The following is a 6,000-nucleotide window of genomic DNA, read 5'->3' as shown; positions in this document are numbered from 1 at the left end:
CGTAACAGGAGCTAAAGATTATGCTTGGCAAAACTAGGCAGGTAAGCAACTTAAAGACACGGCTACATTTCTGTACACAGCAGTGCATCTAGTGTGGGGATCTAGTGTGGGGATCTAGTGAGTAAGCTGGTATTCTGTCATCTGATCATTTGCCTGGGTATTTTTGGGAGTGTAGTGAATAATTGACATGTCATCGAGGTTGGAGGCCGTAAGGGCTGGAAATGCAGAAGCAGTTGGAATGCAGATCTCTAGTAAAATAGTGACATGCATATTATAAATGTGTTTACACCAAGGTGATTAAAGTGTAGTGACCCTTACTCTTCATTAAAGTGTAGTGACCCTTACTCTTCATTAAAGTGTAGTGACCCTTACTCTTCATTTCTGCATTGATAGGTTACACAGTTTCAGATAGGAAGAAAGCCTCTTGTTCAAACTGTCCTCTATTGGAAATGAATGTCCACTACTGATATTTATCCATCCCCTTTTTAAAGCACTATTACCACAATGATCTGTACTATCCATCCAGAATAGGCTAATAGAACAAGTATTCAATCAATATTAAATATTCAGTGTTGCTTGTATTTATTCACCCCAGTGTTTCATTCAAGTCGTATTTCTCCTAAAAACGAAAACTGAAGAAGAAAATCAAAGTTAGCTGGGCTGGCCAGTGCGAGCAGGGTTAACTGGGCTGGCCAGTGCGAGCAGGGTTAACTGGGCTGGCCAGTGCGAGCAGGGTTAACTGGGCTGGCCAGTGCGAGCAGGGTTAACTGGGCTATCCAGTGCGAGCAGGGTTAACTGGGCTGGCCAGTGTGAGCAGGGTTAGCTGGGCTGGCGAGTGCAAGCAGGGTTAACTGGGCCGGCCAGTGCGAGCAGGGTTAACTGGGCCGGCCAGTGCGAGCAGGGTTAACTGGGCTGGCCAGTGCGAGCAGGGTTAGCTGGGCTGACCAGTGCGAGCAGGGTTAACTGGGCTGGTCAGTGAGAGCAGGGTTAACTGGGCTGGTCAGTGAGAGCAGGGTTAGCTGGGCTGGTCAGTGATAGCAGGATTAGCTGGGCTGGCCAGTACGAGCAGGGTTAACTGGGCCGGCCAGTGCGAGCAGGGTTAACTGGGCTGGCCAGTGCGAGCAGGGTTAGCTGGGCTGGCCAGTACGAGCAGGGTTTACTGTTGCACAGCATTCTTGGAGTAAATTAAGTACAGGGTTTCTCACACACACTTCCCCGGTGATCTCTTCAATGAAAGGTTGCTGAAGTTCAGAGTGTCCAAATGGAATTAGGTTCAACCAGAGCTCCTACAATGGTTGGAACAACAATGCCTGCTTGTAAGTTTACAGGGGACATTGATAGAATAATAGTATCTATTTTACTGCTTAAAAATAACAAAACAATGATTATGTATTAAAGGCTTCCTATTTCTCCTATTTACAAAGACTTCCAGAGTTACTAAAATGAGTTTTTTCTTTGCACCAGCTCCAAGCACCCCCCCACAAACACACTCTCCTCCACACACACACAGCCACCAAGCTACACACACACAGCCAACCAGCCACACAAACACACACACAGCCACACAAACACACACACACACACACACACACACACACTGAATGAAACACAAAGTACTGCCCCCCACACACTCACAGCGACCCACCCAATCCCACACACTCATGCACACATGCACACGTGCACACCCACACACACGCACACACACTGAGTGAAACATGCTGTTAATTCATATTCACACTATTAACACACTGGCACCTGACCGCAGTGCGTACCTCCCCAGTGCCCCAGAGTGGTGGATGGAGGCACAGCAGCAGGAGCTGAAGGAAGGTCAGCTGACAAGATGTCACCGCCAGTCTCTGATCATCAGGCTGTAATTAGTGCCTCCTCGCTCTCAGATGTGCAGCGAAAGGACGCCACACGCCACAGCTCTGCCTGGAGACCCTGGCCCTGTTCCAGATCCTCTCAAATCGCTTCCTCTCCCCATCCCATTTCCTCTGCGATGGCCCGTGATTGGTGGAGCGAAAATGGCAGGATTGCTCCTGCAATTGATGATAGGAGGAAGCAGGGAAAGGCCACGCCTTCAGAGTGTTAGTGTTTGTCCTATTAGCTCACGCAGCTCGCTGGGCATCGGCACTTATCAGGATCTTTTATGGCTGCAGATGGCATCTATTTTGGCATTGTCACTCATTTAGAGCCCTGAAGGACAGTGCCAGGGGGGGAAGAAAGAGATGGCCGCTGTCTCTCTTTTACAAAACAGCTGGAACCCTTTCATTCACGAGGCTTGGAAAGGACCCCAGGTGAAAACCGGAAGAAAATAGCAATCAGGTTTGGGGACTGCCATGATGTAAGAGTTCTGTGTCACAACAAAACTCACTTTTCAGTACAAAGTCTGCCGAACACATCAAATCTTACAAAAGTAACACAGCACACTTCTGATGCAATCACCATCACAGGATATCCATGGTAATTCAAATTCAAATCTATGTAAAACAACACTGGCAGTGTAAAAGAAAAAAACAGAACTATGGAAAATAAATAATATATGGGTAAAAAAAATGAATCTATGCCCACCCCTAATAGATACATACTGTAAATATGGGTAAATTCTCTCAAAACAAATTTTTCATATGACTTCCAAAAATACTAATTACAACTACTTAACATTTTGTTAAAGAAAATGTTAGTTATACTAACATGACAATTACATTTGTTTTCATGGATTTTTTCTCTTGATTTCAAAAATGATTTGAATTGTGCTTTGAAAGTGATTAAAGTTATGTGGTTTGAAAGTGGTTGAAAGTTATGAAAGGAGGTTTGTCTATGACTTTGGAAAAGTAGCATGTATGCATTTCACTCTCCAGATTTTTACAGATCTGTGAAGTCCTCCAAACGGTTGATTCTCAGGTAACAAGCAAAGTTTGAAAAATTTAATTGTAGTAGTGATTAATTCATGTGTGAAATGTAATGTAAGTTGATGTAAACAGAAACTTTCGTGTAATATATGTGGATAACTGTGACAGGCAGTGTGAGCAACTAAAAAGGAAGCGATCACGCCAAGTCTCAGGGAAAGAGGATGGTTTAATAGAAAGTGTGCAAACCAAAAACCCGTGCATTGTTCCAAATGAAGGAAATAATAACCAGCAGTCAACTGGTACAAAGACAAGACATATATAGACGAACAAACGACCCTCAGGTGAGACGGATCACGGGTCCCGCCCACCTGAGGGACGAACATCACGTGACCAAAAACAGGACCACTGCCGCTGTAACCGGGGGCGACCGGCATGTTTTTTTTCTTCAAGTATCAAAGTAGAACAGCTTTCTCAAGCAGTCATTGATGCATTTTGGAAACAGGAGATGAGCCCCTGGTCTAATGCATCCTCTGTATTAAGAAACCCTATCTCAAAAACTGACTTTTAGTCATTACTTGGGTAGCACGCATATGAACCATTTTAATATAGATTAATCTAGATTAATTTCAAGATTTCAGTGAGATTAATCTAGATTTAAAAAAATTATCTATGCCCACCCCTAATAGATACATACTGTCACATAACCTTATGCACTACAACTACTTCAAAATACCCAGTCACAATTATATCCCAAAGTTATTGTCACGTTGTGGGGGGGCCCTACTTTGATACTTGAAGAAAAAAAACATGCTCAATAAAATGTACTCGTGTTCAACGGTTTATTCAGTTAAACATGAAAATAGTACTGTAAGCCTACATACTTTAAGGGCGTACTCACACTAGGCTCTGCGATCCGGGCCCGGGCACGGTTGCCTGCCGAAGCACGGTTCGTTTGGCTAGTGTGAGCGCTCCAACCGTGCCCGGGCCCGGATCAGTTAACCGTGCTCGGGCCCGCTTTGAAGAGGTGGGCCAGGGCACGATTCATGTGGACTCGGGCACGGTTCGCTTCTAGTGTGAGCGCTATCCGTGCCCGGGCCCGCTTGGTGCCTCGTCTGATTGGTTCATTTCGCTGGAACTCAAACATGACATCAGTGATGCGACGCTCACGTTAAACAGTCATAGCGGCAAAGCGATTAGCAGACAATCGTTGTGTTAAATGATCGATAAATCTGTGTTTGCACACTGTTTCTGCACTTCCAAAACGACTCCAAAAATACAATAAAAAGAAAATCATGAGCTCTATAGTGTTGTGCGAGCGCGCTTTTTTTCCAAATAAAGCGGCGTTGTGATGACGTAAGCGTGCTCGGGCCGGGTTGCTGAAGCGAGTGTGAGTGCAGGCCAGCGGGGGAGTGGGGAGGGGGGATAACCGGGCCCCAGCACGGATCCAGCAAACCGTGCCTAGTGTGAGTACGCCCTAAGAGGGCATATTCAGTCAAACATGAATTTGTAAGCCTACATACTGTACATTAAAAGGGGTTGATAACATGTTTATTCAGCTAAACATGAGATTTGAAATGTAAGCCAACATTTAGTACATTTAACCTGTTTTCGGCGGCGGGGACTCTTCCCCTGGGCTGTATCAGTGCTTGACCCAGCGTCAGCAGCATTAGCAAACGGGTGCTTTGTGTTTAAATGGTACTTCAGACTGGTAGAACTCCTACAATAAACTAATTCTGCGTTGCATAAGGTGCAAACAACTTTAGTCTTGTCAATGTCTCCATTAGGAAGCTTCTTAAAAAAGAATTTTCCATGAAGCAAACCTGGCGGCTTTGTGGCTGCATCCATGTAAGCACACGTGCGATTTGTTGTGGTAGTCTTTGTAATTCACAGGTTTGAAAACTCGTTCTCGCCCCCTACTGTGCAATTTGGTTAGGAATACACCGAGCTAAACTATCAAGGTGAAAGTCATCATAGTTTGCTTACCCATTTTGACCCAGCTCCCAACACAACTTTAAGAATAGATTAATGGTGATATTTTTATATCGCCCGATAAGAGTATCACATTATCGAACGCCATTAATGCTGATAACGGCCCACCACTAGTATCTACATATTCATTTAGAAAATAAATAAAAAATGCCCAGTATTTTATGTGCATTGCTTGATTCTAAATTTAAGACGTTTTACTGTAATTATGCTTTCTACATGTGGTATTTCCCCTGCTAAATGGCACGGTTCTCATTCTGTTTATCTGTACAATTACCATCTTATTTTTCAAGTCATTTTCCAGTAGTGAGAAGGAAAAAACTAATTAAGTCTCAATGAATTAATAGGACAGGCATTCTTAGTTATTTCTCTTCATCACTGAACTTCTCCAAGCGTCCTGTGCTTTATCACATAAATGGCCGAGACCAATAAACACAAAATATGTTGGTCTATTTAAAAAATGAATTTGAAGTCTCTATAGAGTGTGCTAAATTGCTTTCACCCCCTTAGCTGACCCACTGAATCGAGAGTTAAATTAACTATACTGGTGACTCTCTCCTTTCCTTTGATGCAAATAATTGGACATTTTAATAAACTAAGGAGATTTTATTAATTCTACAGCAGACCTTTGCTACACTGCACAGTGTATATTATACTAGAGAACTTTGCTTTAAAAAGCAAACAATGAGGCTTCCAGCTTGCATCTGGCAACAATTCATCTCACTTGAAATTGGGCAAGAACTGTTGTAGACTGTTGTAGCCCTTCTTGGAAAGAAAAAACACACAAACAAACAAACAAAGACTTTAGAGACATTACTTGCTGTAAGGGCTTTGCAGAAGCTCTTTTAATCAAGTCTTTAGGCAACAGTGTTTGGATCTTGAGAAGCTCCACCCTCATTCACAGACATGATCTCAGACCAGCCTGCAGTTATTGCTTCCAAAACTCGCTGGTCTGCAACAAAATGCCCGAAGATGCCATTTTAGCGCCGCTGGAATGCTCACTGCACTGTGAAAAGATTGTTTTACTGTCCTGTTAAGACAGACCAGCGCATTCTTGGTACCCCACTTTTGTATTTTTATTTCTCCTAAGGTGTGCGTTAAGCGTTGTTCAGACCTTCAAAACGATTTTCCAGTGGACAACGGCCATAAATGGTCACATTTA

The sequence above is a fragment of the Brachyhypopomus gauderio genome, chromosome 12, assembly GCF_052324685.1.
Source record: "Brachyhypopomus gauderio isolate BG-103 chromosome 12, BGAUD_0.2, whole genome shotgun sequence".
Classification (NCBI taxonomy): Eukaryota; Metazoa; Chordata; class Actinopteri; order Gymnotiformes; family Hypopomidae; genus Brachyhypopomus; species Brachyhypopomus gauderio.
Note: the sequence above shows the minus strand (reverse complement) of the source record.